This window comes from Accipiter gentilis, chromosome 10, assembly GCF_929443795.1.
Source record: "Accipiter gentilis chromosome 10, bAccGen1.1, whole genome shotgun sequence".
Taxonomy (NCBI): Eukaryota; Metazoa; Chordata; class Aves; order Accipitriformes; family Accipitridae; genus Astur; species Astur gentilis.
In genome coordinates this window covers 16,393,377-16,413,054 of record NC_064889.1, presented here as the reverse complement: position 1 = coordinate 16,413,054, position 19,678 = coordinate 16,393,377, and the positions used below count along the sequence as shown (strand labels likewise).

At 38.5% G+C, this 19,678-nt stretch overlaps 1 long non-coding RNA gene across 1 annotated transcript; it reads right to left on the bottom strand.

Moving 5' to 3' along the window:
• Positions 1–1,369: 1,369 nt before the first annotated feature.
• Positions 1,370–18,916, bottom strand: LOC126043751 (uncharacterized). The gene is made up of 3 exons (XR_007507511.1): positions 18,826–18,916; positions 18,393–18,557; positions 1,370–1,468 (listed from the first exon to the last, which is right to left on the bottom strand). It is a non-coding gene; the product is annotated as an uncharacterized LOC126043751 (long non-coding RNA).
• Positions 18,917–19,678: the final 762 nt, after the last annotated feature.

The window sequence follows — 19,678 nt, the reverse complement described above, 5'->3', positions numbered from 1 at the left end:
TCTCTTTAGACTCAGCTCTATAGTGAAAACACTTTGTTTGAGGCCTGAATTTGTTCTTTTGTTCTTTAATATGGTATCTGGTACTCCTGTTCATGTGGAATAGCATCTAATCTCTCCAAATATCCTATTGATTTGAAGAGGATCATTTGGTATTAGACTTACCACGCAGATGTTACAGTTTGCATTTCTGAGGTTTGTCTATGCTGACAAACAACTCTGCCAAGGAGTTTGCTCATTAAAACAGTGGTGAAAAACAAATATAGGTGAGACCTGAATGTATTTAAATTAAGTTTTTCAGAATGCTTAAATAACAACAACAAAAAAAAGTAGACGATCTTCCTGTATTATTGTTAATAACACAAAGGTGTATTTCTAACATTATGTAAAGTTCAGGTTTTCGTTGGGTTTGGGATCTATGGAAAGTCTTCCCTTAGTAAAGAGAAACAAACAAAAAATCTCTGTTTTCCCAGTGGTGCTCATTACTGATGCAGACCTGCTGTCAAATTGCCACTACACTGCAGAAAGATATACAAATCAAAAGCCTTCACATACTGGAAATTTAACAATTTAGCAAGCAGAATATATAAGTCATATAGCTAAGCACAGAGAGTAGACACCAAAAAAAATGGAAATATCCTGTCAGTTTGATTTTTTAAAAATAATTTAAGACATTTAAGAACATTGTCTTGAAATATTATTCATATATACTGTGAGATTGTCTGAATTCCATTTTACCACCATAGCTGCCTTCTGCTTGGAAAAAAAAAAAAAAAAAGTTAAATCATTGTAATTATCTAAGTTATTACTTTTTTTTTAATTGGAAAACTGCAGTTAGTTGCAATTACAAAATTTCAGACCAAACTGCTTAAAATTTATTTCTGTGACTAAAAAATACATGTGTATAAAATTAGCAATGCTGAAAAAGCTAAACAGATCAATTTTCATAGTATCTTATTGTTCACTAGTAAATATGCTCCACCTCTCTACTAGGAAGCAGCAGATGAATTCTTGCAATTCTCTTTGTAATTCTCATCCAAGTCCTTCTGAAGCCAGTGGAAAGATTTGTATTAAGACAGCTTATTAGGACTTCATTTTACATGTGTTTGTCTCACCAAGATGAGTGCTTATTTCATCTTGCTATTTCAAGGCTTCCAATCATAACTCTACAGTCTGTAAAGAGTTGTTTTTTTTCTTGAAACTGAGATAGTATATTAAAGAGAGCACTATTTGATAGCAACAGACATTTGTTACTGGTCCATGGCAAGATTCCAAATTGTATCAATTCTAAGAATATACTTTCAATACATTTTGAGATAACAAATCATACTGACCACAAAAAATGTCCTTAGGTGACACCAATAATGAAGGAGAGTCGCTTTTGACAGGCAATTCTTGCTCTTGCAGGTGTGCTCTCACAAGGCTGGGAAAGTCTTTATTTTTGGGGGTTTCCATGGTAATGTTGGCAGTCCTAAATGGAAACAAAAATATTTAAAAGGAGATGTTTAAAAAAAAGCATGATTCAAATGTGACTGAAGTTTGTGTTTTTCTAAGAGTAGAAAGCAGAAATGTTGTTGTATATGGTTTTAAAAATTCTATCTAAATTAAATCCAAAGACAAATTCAGGCACATTTGTACAAACTGTCGTGGGTTTGGCATCATAAAAAACACTTTAAGGAAGGCCTTTTAAGAATCGGCAAACACAAAGTGACTCCTTTCATGTTTTGTTTTCTGAAATAGGCAGCCGTTTTCTACAACTTGAATTTCCATACAATCAAAATAGTCTTTGCAAGGGTGAAAATGGTTGCTGTCAAAAGTACATAACACAAAAAATCCAAGCAGGTTTCATTTATTTTAGAAATAGCCTTTAAACATTTTGAATGTTTAAAATGAAGCTTACACCGCCATCTTAAAAAGAAGTCTGCAACACCGAAGAGAAATTTTTTAAATTTACTTTTTTTCTCCTGAAAATGAAATCCTGTAAGAAACTCTGTACCCGCATTGCAGCAGGACAGAGCGCTTCAGCGCGTGTTCCCTGCCGTGCCTTGCCAACCTCCAGCAAAGGAGGGCACAGGCGCCTGCAGTGGAGCCATCGCTACGTATTTTGGGAGAAAGGGTCGAAATGGCCTCTGGAGCTATAACCAGGCGTAAGGCACAGGCCAGTTTTGTACAGTCCCCTCAAGAGCAAGAGCCAAAATGACTAAGACAATGATGCAAGCGTGAGGGCAGTCCCAACACTGCATTAGCAGGCCCATGAAGGTGGCACAGATCCCCAGAGACCTCAGGAAAAGATGAGAGGAAGCCACCTCCTTTCTGCTCTCACAGTGGGCTGGGTAGAAGGCCTGAGGTAGGAAAATGTTGTGTGTGCTTTTCCTTTTGCTTGCTTTTGCTTCGAATGGAAGACAAGCAGTCAGGTGGCCCAACGCTGTGGCGGTTTCAGGGACCTGCTGGCAGCGCTATTTATACACCGTGGTTGAAAAATAGCACTTGAAAGGTCCTGGATGAAAAAAAGCAACTCTGCATCTGTGAAAATTTCCAAAAATTGTTTTCCTCAGTGTAGAAGCCGGATATATATTTGTTGAATCAGGCCCTTAATGAGGTAGGATACAAAGGGCTTTCTCCCCCCACGATACTTCCTGCTCAACAACAGTGTGTCCCCCGCTTTCTGCTAACCCTGCTAAAATCTGATGGGGATGTTTTTCTGTTTTTATTTATTTCCACAGAGATACTGTAGTGACCAGCAACTGATCCCCTTTCTCCCTCCCTCCCCCTTTTAATTTAAATTTTTTTTTTCAGGCCAAATTTCTTCCTGCTTACTTGGGCTGGTCTTTTCATTAAAACAAGTTCTTCAAATGACCCCAAATCATTTGCCCTTCCTGTCAGTTCTTGGTTATGCCAAAACTGTTAGTTCACAACAGGAAACCAATTGCTTGTGCTATCAGGAGACATTTCCTTCGCAGCACAAAACGTCTGAATAATAATTTCAAGCAAGGCTTCACCCATTTCCTGTGAAAGGAGGGAAGTTTGCCTATCCCAGTCCCTCACAGCTCTTTGTTTCCATCCCTTCATGACGTAATGCTTTCTGCGTAGGGAAGGTGGATCATTTTCCCTTAACAGCACTAAATTCAATATCCTGTGTAAAGTTTTGATACTGCTCTTCAGCAATGAAACATGTAACATTGACAAATAATAAAAAGTTATGCTCTAGTTCATACTTGTGGTGTCTCTTTCAAAAAATAAACTAAACTTTTGGTGTCTGGAAAATAACTATAATGAAAACATGAAGGCTAAAGACAGTCTGGTTTGTTATATGTTTACTTGCAGGCTATTTAGCACTACACCTCTAACTGCTACATATCCTCCCAGCAGATAGGAGAGCCCACCGGGTATCAACTCTTGCTGCGCACCAGAATGCCCCAGACCGAAATGTCCATTGTGGCACTGCATTTTACAGGAAAACTGTGGATAGATAAACTGTCTCAGGCACTGCCTCAACACATCAATTAAGCACGTGCCTAACTCAACCCTATATAGAAAAATGTTCACTTAGGCAAATACTGAAGAGTGACTTTTTTAAGTGATATGCTACATCAAAGCCTTAATATAACGGCAATGCTAAATTGTTAAAAAGGGAATTATCTAGCAACACACATGTTAGCTCTTCAGTGCTGGAGCATTTAGGGATATCTAGGATGCATAATTTTAGGAAAAAAATGTGTTAAGCTATCCTTCATCCAAACAAATTAGGCATAGAAATTGCTACATATGAGCTACTTTTTTCCATTGAGCCCTACTGTGGTGCTTCTTAACCTATTTTTGTTAAATTATGCAATTGGAGTCAGGATAAGTGTTTTATTTAATTTTCTACAGTTCTTTTTTTTAACAAGCATAATAAGGGCTTGTGAATATGATTTTTTTTTAGTCACCTGTTACAGGAAGCAAGAAGCTTAAATGGAGAATTTGTCAAAGAGTTTGAGGACCTTAAAAATAGCTCGTCACAGTTGTTATTATAGTGCAGTCTTAATTACATCATTTGCTGTCACACAAAAACCATAATAAATCTCTCTCTCCATTATTCTGAAGACAATAAAATTTTATTACATTTGTGGCCTCTGTGTGTTTGTCATTTGAAATGTTTGAGCCAACATGAAATACTACATCTCTTATTCTAATTCACTTGTTCCAATCAAGAGGCCCAGCAGCGTCAACTTATTCTTCCCTCCTTTAGCAGGCATCGCATGCATTTCCTACTCTCTGCCTCCTCAGCTGGGATGCCGCAGGTAGTAGGCACCTTCCTTCACACAGATTCTAGTCATGTTTGTGTTAGCCAAATAAACCATTTTAACACCTCTCCACTAGGAGCTGTGTTTAAGAATAGCAGCTTTGTGTTTCAAAGTCTCTTGCTTGAAAGGCAGGAATGTGGTTTTCTTGCTGAAGGTCGGCAGGACCTTTGCATTTTGTGTTTTCCAGTCCATTTCCAGGAGTACGTTTGTCAGTTGTGGACCCAAGCAGCAGACAGTCTCTGCACTAGGCAGATTTCACCCACACTTACCACCTTCAGTCCTCACTTTCCCCATCAGTGACTGCAAGATGTGAGATAATGTCGGTCTGTTTATATTTGTTTCAGAGGAACTGTAAAAATGAATTTTGTTTCACTTCAGCTGGGGCCGAGGAGAGCGTTTCCCCCTCAGTGTCTTTCACAGATCAGAAAACTGTTTCTCAAGGGGAAAAAAAAATAAATCTGTATTATATCATTCATCCTTTTTCTAATTGTTCAACCTTAAATTGGGACGTCTTGTTGAAAACTTTCTTAGAAGCTGATACCCCAAGGCTATTGTTGCATCTTGCTTTTCTTTTTTTCCCTTCCCAATTTTGAATCCCCTTTCATCTGGGCATTTGAGTATGACTAAGTTACATTTAACTGTGTAACAAAACCCCAACTGGTTGTTCATTCAATGGTTTGTAAGGCCAGTTCTGGAAACCCTTACTTCGTTCTGGCCATCTGTCTGCAAAGCAGAATAACAGGTGAGCTGGAGATATAGCCGAGAAAAGCAATGCAAATAACTGATGCCCAGAGAAATCAGCTACTGTAAGACTGGACGTGCTGAATATGTTTAGTTGTGCCTAATGGCAAGAATAGCTAATGACAGTGTTATTCTATTGACTATTAGAGAAATACAAATGCCAAGGTATAAATAAACATAGTTAGGAGAAAAAAATCAGGCCAATCATCAGAGTAAGCTTCCTGTCAATCCCATGTTTTAATATCACAGAAAGATCTTTTATAGCAACTGTGGGAACACAATGTCCTTTTCAGCTTGTAAAACTACATTTGCAAAGCAGTCTGAAAAGGTCTGTGGGTAATACCACAAACTGGCAAGAAGTGACATCTAAGTCCCCTTCTTCCTATTATTAACTTGTATAACACTGTATATACTTCAGTAAACTTCACTAAAAATACCGCGAGAATAGAAGTTTGTGTAGAGTATTTATATTTCTATGCTATAGAATAGATTACAGAACTCTGTCCATCTGTCAAAACACATGAGTAAATCATGCTTAAACCTAATTCTCTATTTGGTGAGCTGAGACTCAGAAAAATTAGGGAACTTGATGAAGGCCACAGAGGAGTGAATGAGAAAGAAGAGGCTAATGTAGCATAGTCTGTTAGCCATTACAGAGGCCATAACTGCACGTACCAGCTTCTGTGACACATCACACAGTGCTAGTGTGCAGATGGTTCTAGACTCCTCTATATTATACATATCGAAATTGGCAGAGAAGTCTAGTGACCTCGCTGCAGCAGCAAGGGTGCTTTCTGATACGGCTGGAGGGGAAGGGAGGAGAGGTGGTGCAGAACAACCCTAATAGCACAGGCAGTGCCAGTAGCTGGGAATGATCAAACGTCCCTACTAAACTCACAGAGGCACAAAAGGAGCTGATAGCTGACATTCTTAACACTGGAATTTTCAGGCAAGTAAAATCATAATTTTATCAGAATAGTGACATAAACATTGCATCATATATAACTCTTGGCTAAAGTGCTGTTAGGCAACAGAGCAGTCTTGGAAACTAGATATCTTTATAATCTATGCCCCTTAAATAGGTTAAATCCCTCTAACACCTTTCATGCCAGAATTTCTTCTGCATAGTGCTCAGGCTGTCATTATGTTTGACATTCTATTTCCACTATTGAGTTGTCTTTTCCTTGTTTTGTTCATTCATGGTGCATACTGGCCAACCTACAAAAATGTAATTTGAATGTTTTAAACTAGACTAATATATTTTGACTGTATCCTTGTTGACACAGAGGACTGTAATGCAGCCAGCTGTTCATTGTTACTATGTTAAAGAAAGTAGAACTCCCTTGTGATATTCTATATAGTAACAAATGATGTAATGAAATTCTGGTCATGTGAAAATTCTATCATTATACCACCCAGCATCCCCACGAGCAGTCAGAGGCTAAGTCACTTGCTTGAAAAGCGCCGTTAACACATCATCCTTATGATTCAGAACTGTAATTGGTTTAACCTGACGTGCTGCTCATTTTCTGTGTCCTGCATGCTCCAGTAGTACAAGTACACTTTTCTCTGTATTGGTGAAAAGGTGTACAAGACAAAGACTGAAGACTTTGCTCTGTTAACATGATATATATACATCTGTACACACAGGATGTGAAGAGCTGATTACAAGAAATATGATCTGCAAGTGACAGGTGGGACTGCTCAGGTAGGCAAAGATAGAGAAAGAGGGAGAGAAAGCCAGGCATAGAGGGAAGGAAGGTGTATCCTCCAAAAGAACTTAGTGAAGCCAATTTAACAAGTTTCTTCTCTCTTCCTTCCTTCCCCCATCCCCACCTGTGTGTGGTGCCCACTACACTTGAGGAAGCAGGAAAGGAGATAAGAGGAAACACTGTTTTTACCAGGGGAATTTTCAGGCCAGAGAAACCAAATCAAAAATAGCAAACTAAATTTAAACTTTTAGAATTAGAGATGGGTGTCTAGATCTTCAAAGGAAAATTTATATGTCGGGGTACCATCCAGTCAGTCACATGCTGCATAGGAGACTTGGTTGTGGAACTGAGTCCCTTAAATAAGCCTGTCAGCTATGGAAATTGGGCACTGCAATACAGCTGAAGCTGAATTCAGTGGAAGATGTACAAAAAAAATAGTCCTGTGAATTTTGTACTTCTATTAGATTTGCAACATTTATCTCTTTCCCTTTTTAGAGCCCATACAACACACTATTGGCGGAGAGCAGATGCTGTCTGGGAAGTTGTAAGGCGGAAAGGAGAGAAGGTCTGGGTTAGTAGGGTACCTGGGGAGAAAAGGACGGAGAGCAGCCATTCCCAGTAAATGCTGGGACATCCAGGGCAATCCTGTGTGATGCTGGGCTTTTTGGGCTTTCAGAATAGGACCTCTAGAGCAAGAATGTGAGCATTGCACCATACCTGACTGTAGGATGTTAGTCTCTTTTATCGGAAACTGAGTTATTGGGAGATCCCTAACTCTTCCACTGCATGACCATAGTTCAGCACCGCTAGCAACAGTGAGGGCTGATTTCTCTGGTGGGAGAGTTTGTCTCCTGTTGAAATGAAAGGCAACAATTAGCTGAAGCATTTGCAGAAACTGAAGTTAGGAGAAATCCTAAGAATGCATGAGGACAGCAAAGCTTCATGCTCCACAAGGCAGAACTGTTTGGGAGTTACCCCCATTTGCCTGAACAAGGCAGTAGGACTGTACTGCCCAGAGCATGGCCACACAGACATATCAGCACATGACAATTAGTCCCATGCAAAGCACCAGTGACACAGCTGTATTGCTTCTGGCTCTGGAGAAAACTTGCGTGTAGCCAGGGCAGGTATCTCTACTATGAAATGCAGACATACCCCAAGAGCCACTATAAACATGTTAAAGCAGCCTAGACACATCTCTGAGTGAACTGAGATGATGTTTCTTTCCATGATTCACAAAAGACAGGCAGAAACAGTAAGTCTGCAAACACCAGCCGCATATAAGGTTTGCCCAGTTGAGGCTTTCAGACGAGGGATAAACTCTCATCTGAGCTTGAGCCTTGCTATGCTGCAGTTTTGTCTCGATGCTTATCTGTTCTCTCCTAGAGGATTCACCACAAAAAATACCAGTGGCCTTTTGCTAGCAACAATGGGGAGGAGGCAATATGGCATTTCCCAAATGTGTTCATATCACATGCCTTTTACATGTTTACATTTCTTGACCATGGTCTGAGCTCAAGCTCAGTCTAACCTTGAACCTTGCAAACTAAATACAACCCTGCTAGTGCAGCTGAAATTGGTGGGAGAGCCAGAAAACACAGAAAATGCTCAATCTACAGTGTCTTAATAAAAGAAAGAAAAAATTACTCCTCAAATTCTTTGCTGTTAGAGCTACCCTTCTTGCTACACTGACAACATTTTATTTTGAAAATGGCAGTGAAGTATGTTCACCACCACATATCATGAAGCCGAATGCAAAAATTTTACAGTTTTATCGCCCAGATAACATACAAGGTACTGACACCTTAAGGACAGAGACAGACTGCTGACTAACAAACCCTTGCTTCCAGCTGAACAACAGCCTTGGGGAACTATGGAGCAGAAAAGCCATTACACAGATCTGCTTCTACTCCATAAACTGCCTGGAGAAAATGAATAGATATTCCCTTCCTGTACCCCGGATGGCGTCTGCTGTGAGCAGTGCTAAAGCTGTCCAACTCCCACAGAGCCACGTCTGTGTTTGAGCTCCCAGGAGAGCTGCTGACCCAATTGTAGCACCTGGGGGAATATTGTGTTAAAATTCCCACAAGCAGATATGACTGTGAAGCTGCAGGCTGTGATCCAGGATCTGAGCCTTCATGAAGCAGTTTTATTTCTGCAAGATAATTAGCAGTGTAAATGAATTGGCAAGAACAATTTTGCATGAAAGACCAATAAAACAATTCTTAATTCTTAACATGGCCTCTAAGATTGTTTAATCATAAAATACATGTTCTATATAAGCTTTATTTTATTAATTCACTTCATTTTTAAACAAAGAGAACTCCCCTCCTCACTTCCCCTGGAAGACAGATAACATTTTATGAAGTATTTTGGCAGAAGACACAGATTATTGTATTTATTAGTGACATCATGATGGATTAAAGTAAAAGGGGAAAAAATTAAATCTATTAGAAAGAGGTCAAATTCCAGCCATTTCTTTGGAGTAATGTTCAGTTTTGAAGTAATTTTTCAAAAGAGGTTTTACATTTACAAAATCTAATGAAGTTAATTTGAAACTGAATGAGCTAATCATTGGTTTGATACCCTGGACACTGCAAATGTATTGCTTCCCTTGGTATGATAATTTTATTTATCATCTTTCTTCTGCTACTCTGTCAAAAGAATAATTTTAATTTCAGACAGAGGCTCTGCCTTCCATATTTGTGAAAGCTTGTGCTGTTCCATTGTCTTAACACTGGAAAAAAACATCTCTGAAAGGATCACAACAATCTAAGTTGGTAAGGGTGGAAACCAGGATGCTGCCAGCTGGGCACTAACCATTCAGGACTGCTACACTTAGGCTGGGAGTCTTTCCAGAGAATTGGGTGTGAATTTTACCTCACCTAAGTTTTTGGGGTTTTTTTTGTTTGTTTGTTTGTTTTTTTACTTTGTTTTTTTTTTCAGTAGCCTTTCTGGCATCATTTATAGAACAACTCCCAGGAGATGCTGAGTTTAAATATTTCAAAAATTTGCAAGCTTCACCCTGTGGCTTTGAAGCACATATAAATTCTACAAGGCGGAAAAAGTGAAAATAATGGCTTGTCTTCCACCTCTAGGCCACATGCTACCTTGTAAGAATTGTTCAATGGCATACTTGGCTGGTGCTTACCGTTTCAATACATTTCCTATCTTAGAGATGTTAACATCCAAACTCCTCTCCTGTCTAGCCCTACACAGCTCCAGCAGAGCTGAAAAAGAGAGTGAAAATTGAGAGGGGCAGCAGCCCTAACATAGATGTTTACTATTTAATTAATTAACTCTGTCTTGGTGTTAATCACTTGCACATTCAACTCAAGAGAGCAGAAACATACAGGAGGATGACAATATAACAGAAAAAAATTAACACCACCACAAAAATCTATTTCAATATTAACTGGGAGGGAAAAAAAGGAAAATTTCAATCCAAACCTCATGTCCTCTGCCCGCAACTCAAAACTGACAAAAATACCCTGCAATATTGCTGGTTTCACTCTTTGCACTGAAAACCAATACATACATAGACATTACCGTAAAGCAAGTCCTGTGAAGACCCAGGGTAAATAGTCCTCCTACCCTCCACTCGTTTCACACAGTTCAGTGTATGTTCCTTATCACAAAGCTTCACCACTACACAATTTCCCCCTTTTCCCATTCCTGCCCAACACACAGAGCCCTGTGACTGCTCATGAATTAGCCAGCAACCCCTTCCACCCACTTCTTTTCAGAGGCCTGGTGAGACACATGGGTCTACATCGAGAAACTGCTTTACTGTCTGGACCACAGTGTTTTGAGCTGCTGCTTCTTAAACTGTGAGAAAATAGCTAATGTAATACAATGGCTATCTCCGCCCTAGAGCCTGTGGTTTTCCAAAACCACAAACTGACTAAATGGCAGCCAAGTTCCCTACTTTTTTATATATATTTATACATATATGCATATATTTGTATTTATAAATTTATATGTGTATTACAGTATATTCATCCTTCTTAAATGGATAACGAATGATTCTACTGTTTACAACATACACAGAAGATGTCGGTGTAGGCTAGTTTGGATGCAGGCTACAGAACTCCAGGAAGGAGTTTTGAGAGGAAAAAACATCAGCAAAGATCTCTGTTACATAGTTAAACACACTTATGAAACTCTGCCTAACCAATGAATTTTGTACATTGGCTTGAAACTACAGCTGCAAGCTGTACAAAGGAAATGACGACAGGATATAAAGGACTAGGGAATATTCAATATTTACTAAACAAAGATCTCAGTTTGAGTATCTGTCCAGTCATACCATAAGTATTTGACAGAAACAGCTCTCTGTGCTTGGACAGTTCAGAGAGTCCTTGCTGTCATTTTTGCAGTGCACATGCAATAAATCACCTTGCATTAATGTACTTGCAATAGCTGAATTTTTCTTCCCCTCTCAAATTATGAATTCAAGCTAGAAAGGCTCTAGAAAGCCAAAAGGCATTGATAAATACTGGAACAAAACCTGAAACCCTGAAAGATCCATGAACATTTTGAGAAGTTCATTTTGTAATGTAGTTATTCAAAGGAAATCTCTTCCGAGGAAGCATTTCCAAGCTCAGACCTGAACTTATGTTAAAATCACACCGACTTGCTGAAAGGGATTTTACAACTTCATCTGACTTCTGGGGTGACTAGAGAGCAGTTCAGAACATTTTTAATATTACCATATGAGAGCTGTTCCTTTAACACAATATGTTATGTCTTCTCCTTGGGAACTGAAGAAAAGGGCTATTGTAAAATATAATTATTTATGAACTGTGTCATGGTGTTTGCCAGATGCCAGTGTGCAAGGCGCCCCACGTCTAACCAGGCTGTACAGAGCTTAGGCACTGTAGTGACAGATCGCCACCTTTTAGGAGCCTTTAGTCTGGAGAGACAACAGAGCCAAAAAGTTGGAGGTTATCAGGCCCATGTTGGAGATGGCCAAAAGTGATTAAACTACTTGCCCAGCTTCAGAGAGTGAAACCTGTGGTAGAGCAGGAAACTAAGCTTAGATCTCCTGAGGCCCATGGTTGCACCCTTGATGTGCTGTGACTCACAGCTAACTCATGGTTGATTAACGATAGTTTAGATTTCAGTTATCAGAGATTACTCATCTCCTCTCCCCTTTGCATTAATTTTCTAGGATAATTTAAGTGGTCAGATTTTACTGGCACTCTTGTTTGTCGAAATTAATTTTGAGGCCCAGGCACCTAAGCATCTGCAGACATCTTGGTTCACAAAAGATGACAGAAGACATAAGATCTGATGTGTAATTCCATGCCACTCATCTGAGTCAGTCGCAAGCAAGCAGCAGTCCCAGTTCTGATAAGATGTATTTGAAAAGATCTTTGATTTGCTAGCTGTAAATTCAGGGGAACTGTGATTGCTTTGCAGTTAGTCCTTGACAAGAATAAGAGCTATAGTCTTAAAATAAATTATTTGCTAACACCTTCAAAGTAGACTCTATTGGAAGGGGGAGCCTCTGTGGTCCCACATTTATGATGGACTTGCTTCTGCTGGCAGGTTTTCTGCTCTCGTTTTCTCAGGATCCTCTGTCATCATTGCATTTCCGGAACTTTCCCATCATTGATTTACTTTTTGGTTCAGATGTGTCCCTACTTCTTTTCTCAGGTGCTGCTTATGGAGCAATTTGAACAAACTGACAAGCAAACATTTGCTGGATCAATGTAAAAAAAAGTTTGCTTGATTCCTAGCTGCTAACATGGGTGCCAGGTTGAAGAAAACCAGAGAGACAAAAAAATAGTGGTAAGTCAAGCTTTTTGCACTTTTTGAATGTCTTTGAAATGCAACTTGTTCTCCTTTTACCTTCATAGTTCCACTAACATAAAACTCTGAAACAGGTCTGTTCTTGTTCAAGTAAAGCTTGGCTCCTGTCTAAGATTGCAATAGGTTTTATACTCCTGCACTTACCATTCAGTCCAGAACCACTATAAACTTCTCTAAGCTGGGTGCAGATTTTTTTTTTCCTATTGGAGCTGCAGGATCAAAAAGTTGTAATATTTAGCTTCCCTGAAAGTTTCTTAGTGTTGCTTATCTCTGGAAAGTGGTTTGATCTTTTCCTGGATTGATTAGAAGACAACTCAGCTGAGGAAGTAGTGTTATTTGTGCCATTAGCAGCATTGCTAGTTTTCTCAAGTTGACAGCCCAAGACTAGGTGAGAATTTATTGTAGGAGGCCTTTTTTTTTTTTCTTCTTTCTTCCCAGTACCTGTGCAAGGTATAGAAAGCAACAGAAATAGCTGCATAGTATCTGGGTAGCAGACCTTAACAAAGTCATTTACTTCAGGTGTGCTTGACGTTGCTGTACAGGGACCCCAATCATTATTTGGTAGTTAACTTTCTCTTTTATGATCTCATTTTTCCTTGTAACTGTGAAAATGAAAGAGTTTTCTCAGCCCTACCAGCTTGTTCCAGTCAGGGGAAACTACATGCAGTATTGAACAACACAACAACACGTCAGGAAAAATAAATGAAAGGGCTTTGTGGGTTCAGCTTGTGAAGAAATGAGATGAAACATTTCTTCCATGTGCTGACTGAGCCCAGACAAAATCTGTCTAGATACTAGACTTACATACTAGGCTCACTACAACCTGCTTGTATCATTTTTGGAGGAGTGAACAGTCTGTTTTTTGGCAAACGCTCAACCATGCTACACACTCTGAAAAATACTCCCTTTTCTCAGAATAAAATTCTTCTTAGCTAGATAAGACAGAGTGGAAGTTACTTGGTAGAGTCTTCTGGAATAGTAAAGCACATTGACTGTGATTTTATACCAAGCTAATATTTTTTTCTTAGGTTCTAACTCCTCTTGAATCAGAACTAAATGAATAAACCCCAATAAAAGGAGAATTCAGAAAATCAAGTGCCTGTTCCAGGTGACCTCATATGTTGGAGAGCAAGTTCTGGGTCACTGTGGGTTACTGGAAGTCTATTCTGGGTGGAAGTATATGTGATTTTTTTTCCAGGGCTAGGATGCCTCTAGCTTATACTAAGATGATTTCAGGTAAATACATATTATTTAAGCCTTAAAATTTCAGTTCACAGAAACTTCATATTGTTACTTTCTAATAAAAAAAAAACCAAAACAACAAAACCAAACAACAAAAATCCAAACAACCCGCCTCCAAAACATCAAAAAAAAACCAAACAAAAAAAACTTCATGTTATTCCAGGGACGATTATCCATATATAAAATGTGCATTTTTCTGTCTCTGACCTACCCACGTTCCTGTGAATTTAATTTACTATCAAACCACTGTCAAATGGGAGAAACAGCATTTGCTGTAAACAGCAGCCTGTAAGTCTCATTTTAAACACTGAAAATATCACCGTGTCTGGTTTAAGTACAGCAAATTGAGCATGAAGAAGAAACTTCCAGGATAATCTTTATGTGAAGAGCCTCACAGCCTCCTTGGGGGGAAAAAAGCAGTCTAAAGAAGGTAACCTTTTTTTTTTTTAAACATGCAGGCGACAGTTCTTGAGTTTTCATTCACAACTTCTCAAATATTAAAGTACATTAATGCCAGTAAAACTGCTTATTCCATGGCTACATTCCAAGTACTAGCAAGACACTTTATTCATTGCAATAACTGAAAGCACCACCCATTCTCACTGTATCTTTCAGGCCACAATCACTGTGTCAGATGTGTTTTTACTAACGAGACTGTGGAACTGGTAAGCAGGGAGCTTTCCCACCCTTCCCTTCTCCCAAGCATCCGACAAGCCACAGTTTCAGGGTGGCCACACCCTGCTTGTTATTGTTGAATTCAAATATTAAAGGTGGGTTCTTTTATATTTTTCTTAGCCTTTCACCTTTATTTAAAATAGAGTGCATTCAAGGGACATCTGTGTTATTGGCAACAACATCACATGAAGGAGCTTTCTATAAATAACATCACTATTAAATAAACGGCTGGAGCGTAGCACTTACTAGCACGATGAAGTCAGTATTGCATTATTTATTCTTGGTAGATCTGACTGTCAGTGAGGTAAAGTCTACATTTATTTTCATTTTGAAATAATATGTTTAAGGTGCAAATAAAATTGAAAAGCAAGATTCAGAAGATGCATTACCCAAATTGCTAAATTTCCTAGGTGACACTGGCAAAATGACTAACATCCAAATTCAAAAAGTGGCTCTTGAATTTTTGCACTTATGTGTTTTAAAGGTCAATTTTGAAAGTGTGGTTTCTATCTCTCTTATCTCTGTGTTTTTCAGCTGTAAAATGGGGTTAATAACACTTAACTAGTTCACAAAAGTATTATGATGGTTAAAACATTCAACTGAGTAAAGTACATTAAGTTTCTCTGACTGAATGAGTCATGACAATACAGAAACTATTTCAACTTGAAATGTTTGGCATGTGAAGGAGCAAGGTAAATACTAGTTCATTTTCTTCTGTTTTCACAACTGAAAAAAATGTGAACTCTATAAAACAGAGGCCAGACTTTGAAAGAGCTACAGAAAATCTATCCAAGTATACATTCACAGAATAATATAGACATACCCCAAACCAGTCCTAAATTGGCTTGCTGAGGGTTGGTCAAGGTCTAGTCAAAACTGTTATTCGCTGTGGAAATTCAATAAATTAGCCTGACAAACTCCTTACTCCATCTATAAACTACTACTCTTAAATAAGCTAACTAGGTAAACCTGGCTTGAATGTTTATGCTCTGAAGAAATGACAGCAGTCATTGTGAAGACAATTTAATTTAAGCAAATAACATGATAAAAATTAGGTCTGTCTGAGAGAAATGGGGACAAGAAAAAAGAACATAAAAAGACATAGGAAGTGGGAACAGACAAGATTTCACCATGAGGGCCCAGTAGCAGCAAAGAGATTATGGAAGAAAACCTATAGACTTAATTAGAATAATATAGTGTTTTCCTATTCCCAAACATCCCGTGGAATATAATGAACATGTTAAAAGAAAATTTTGTCTTTTTTTTTTTTTTTCCATTACAAGAGGGAGTTAAAAGAGCTGCATAAGGCACATGTTAGCTAATATTAAGTACACAGGTTTCCCAAGCATAATGTCTACATTCTACATAAGACTTCTATTTAATGCTAGAGGTTTAAAATGTATATGACATTTCTTTAAGGGAGAAACCAATTGAGCTGAAAGTGAAGATCATTTTGTTAAAAGATTTGTATATATCAATGAACAGACCTTGGAAATACACCTACTCAAGTACAGATGCCTGCCTGAAAACTGGACCCAGGATTCCAGATAAATTACATACTCTAGAAAGCAAGCTATGTGGTTTCTGAAGAATACATAGCTAATAAGGGTATCTAAGTCTTATGCTCCAAGCTTTTCAAAATAGGCCCGAAATACTCACCAGTTTTCTCACTTTCTTCTCTGCAAAACACTCAAACAACATTTCTTTTAGAAGAAATTCCCATAGAAAAGCCTAAGAAAGAGGAATCAGGAACGAATAGAGAACAAAACAAGAAATATCTTTTTGCTACCATATAAATATACGACTCATCCACACCCTAAATACTGTGTGCAGCTCTGGTCACCTCATCTTAAGAAAGGTATGTTAGAACTGGCAAATATTCTAAGAAAGGTGACAAGGATGATTAAAGATTTGTAAGAGCTTTCACATAACAAATTACTAGGAGGACTGGGAATCTTCAGAATGGATAAAGAGGAGAAGGCTGCAAAATAATTAATGACATAAAGGAGTTAGATAAAGAATGACTGTTTGCGGTCTCTTTCAACACAAGAACCAGGCATAAACAAACAAAGATACAAAAAGCCAGGTTCAAAAGTGTAGGTTTTCTTCATGCAACAGGCAGTAATGAAACTCATTTTTAAAGGACATCATGGATGCAAGAAATTTATGTAAGTTTGTGACAAGTATGAACAAGTACCTGGAAAATAAATCCATTAGGGTTCCTCTACAGACAAACCACCACGGGTTCAGGAAATCCCCTGAACTAAAAATAGCTGAAACACAGGAGAGTACATGGCAGAAGTATCATATATTCTTGCTCTGTTCTTGTTCTTCCCTGATACTTTTTTTCCAACAGGTCTCTGTTGGACACACTGACGTTCAGTGATATAGTTCCTGAAGTAATAATGTTCTCAACACTCTTGGATTTTCTCCAGCTACTTGAACGCTTCATGCAATTTATTGTCTACCCCACTGGCCATGATCTTGTTGTTTCTGCCATCCTTGCCATCCTTCTGCCTGATGAGGCGCAAACTAGGGATCCTGTGCTGCTGGGAGTTCTGCCTACTGGTGAAAATATGCTCCTCCTTATCTTCTGTCAGCTCCCCTGCTCTCTTGGTAAGGTCAATCTTTTTTCCTCAGTACCATATGTGTCTAACATTGGCTCACTACCTTGGTTGGCAAAATGATTTTATGCCAGCTTTTGATATTGCTGTTTTGTACATCCAGGAATCATGACAGATTTGTCTGTAATGCTCCACTTTTGCAGACAGGATGTTGGACTAGATAGACCCATGGGCTGTAAGGCCATTCTTATTTTCTAAGAAAACTAAATCATGTGTCACTTTATGCCCAAAAATTGCAAACACAAAAATGCTGTATTAGCACAAGTTCATTAATGAATGGATCCCAAATCAAGAATTAAGATTATAGTTGTATCAGTCAGTTAATGACTGATATTTGGTACATTTTTCCTGTATGTATTGTGGAGACATGAAATTAGATCTTCATGGGTCAAGTATATTCCAAAGGAACCTTTTCTTCTGGGCCACTCACTGGGAATAATGCCACACATCATTAAGTGGAAGTAATATTTGTAATATTTTGCAGGACTGATTGACTGTGCTCTTAGATATCTTTTATTGAGATGCAGCATTAAAATAGTGAATGCTGACATCAATAAGGTTGGAGGAATACAATTGCCAAGTAAAACAAACAGAATTAAATGTAAATTTCCACAGTAGAGCTCCCATGTGTTGGTGTATGAGCCTTAGGAGAGGAGTAGGCAGGTTAGGTCTAAGAGAGACTTGTTTTCTTTGGCCAGTTAACAGCTAATCATTTTTTAACTTGGCTCTTGTTTCAGATATCACATTCTATATGACTGCCCTTTTGTTCCCCTCTTTTAAGTCTTTTGAGTTTCATTAATATGCAACAAGGTCTTTTAATTCAATATCATTTTTTTGCTTTGAATAAGAAGGCAATCTACTGTGTAGTATATTAAAGGGAAGCCAAATATTTCTGGTGACAGCTCAACACCTAAGGGTTCAAATCCACCCTACACTAATGCTGGTTATCCTATCCTGTCTCCCTCAAGCCATATGGATTTTTGATTACAGTGCAACCACAGACTTGCATAATAAATCAGTCACTACAGTAAAACAGCAGTAATGACACATTCAGAAGTGTAACTTGTGGCATTCAGCCATCAGTTAGGGGTCTATGGGGAGCTGCAGTACCCCAGGGAGGGAGGGTGGAGCAGACACCATCTCTTCCAGAACAGCTTCACAGGACTGAAGACAGTGAAGCTTGCACTCTCTGTTTTAAGTTAAGCTGACTGACTGTCAACTTGTTAACAGGCATGACTGCAAAAACTGATTTAGAGGTACTCAGCAAGATGGCTGTTCAGGAGAAAACTTTTATTATTTACCTCAGGCTGAGAGTACAAGCTCCGGCTGTGATAGACTCTTGCAAACTCCTCCAAGGTGCTGGACTATGGTGAGAAGCTGGTTCTCCTTACCCTCTCCCAGAGCTGTACGTTTTCCAGCATGACAGTCTTCTGAGGGGTTTCACTGGGAGAAGTCTCCAGTGCCAGCTATGAAAAGAAGGTGCCATTCGTTTCACAGTTTGCCTTTCTAATGACAATTACTCTTTTATTCTTTTAAGCCCCTGGTTTGCTGACTCCTGGCACCCATACAGATTCAGGTGGGAGGCAGGCCACTGCCCTAACAACAGCACCGCTCACCTGGGACATCATTTGTCTAGATCCACAGTATTATTTTCCAAATTTCATTTCTAATAACCACCCACTAAACAAAAATCAATACATCCACACAAAAATACCCAATACATTTGTATAATACCTTTACCACTCCATCCAGGTTCCATATGGTATTCCAATGACTGGTCTGAATTTGTAGGCTACTACCTAATAGCTTTGCACCTACCACACCTATAAAAGAGAGTAACATGGCTGTAACTAAGCATGCCATATAAGCAGATTGATTAATTCAGACAAAGCACTGTGGATGTCTAAAATGCAACCCAAACACCGTATTTAATTTACAGCTACATGCCTGTTCTAAAGGCAGATACTGAAATACCTCAGATATGTCATAGCTAAATATGCTAACACTACTGGACTGTTGCATAATAGGTCAAGAGATGCCACAACATTTCTTGAGACACATCATTAAGTGGTAAGATTTTAGTCAATCATATCACATAGGAAGAAATATGAATATGCAGAACACTTTAAAAAAAATCAGCATTGCAATTGTAGGAGAAATCTACTAAGTTACACATTTAATAAATGGAGAGCTGTCATGATTTACAAGTGTACAGTAGAAACCAAGATATTTAAGAGTTAAAAGAGCAGTTCAAACATCTCAAACTATATTTAGTGTTCATAAAACTTGCTACAGTTCATGGACCTGTTTCTTCCATCAGTTAAATTCATATTACTTTCAAAGAATGACTCCCTTTTCTTAGTTTTAATAACCCTGGTTTTCTGCTAACTGAACTTCCATTGAAACAGAACAGTCTCTAAAAAGTAGACTGGCACAGATACTTATTTGCATTAAAATTTTCATTTTCCCACTTTGCTTCTTTACACACAGGCTTCTCTTGATTCATTTTTTATTTCACTCTTACTTGGCTCTGTCCGCGTTTTCATTGATTTTTTTCTTTTTCCTTTTTTTGCCATTTCTCTGAAAC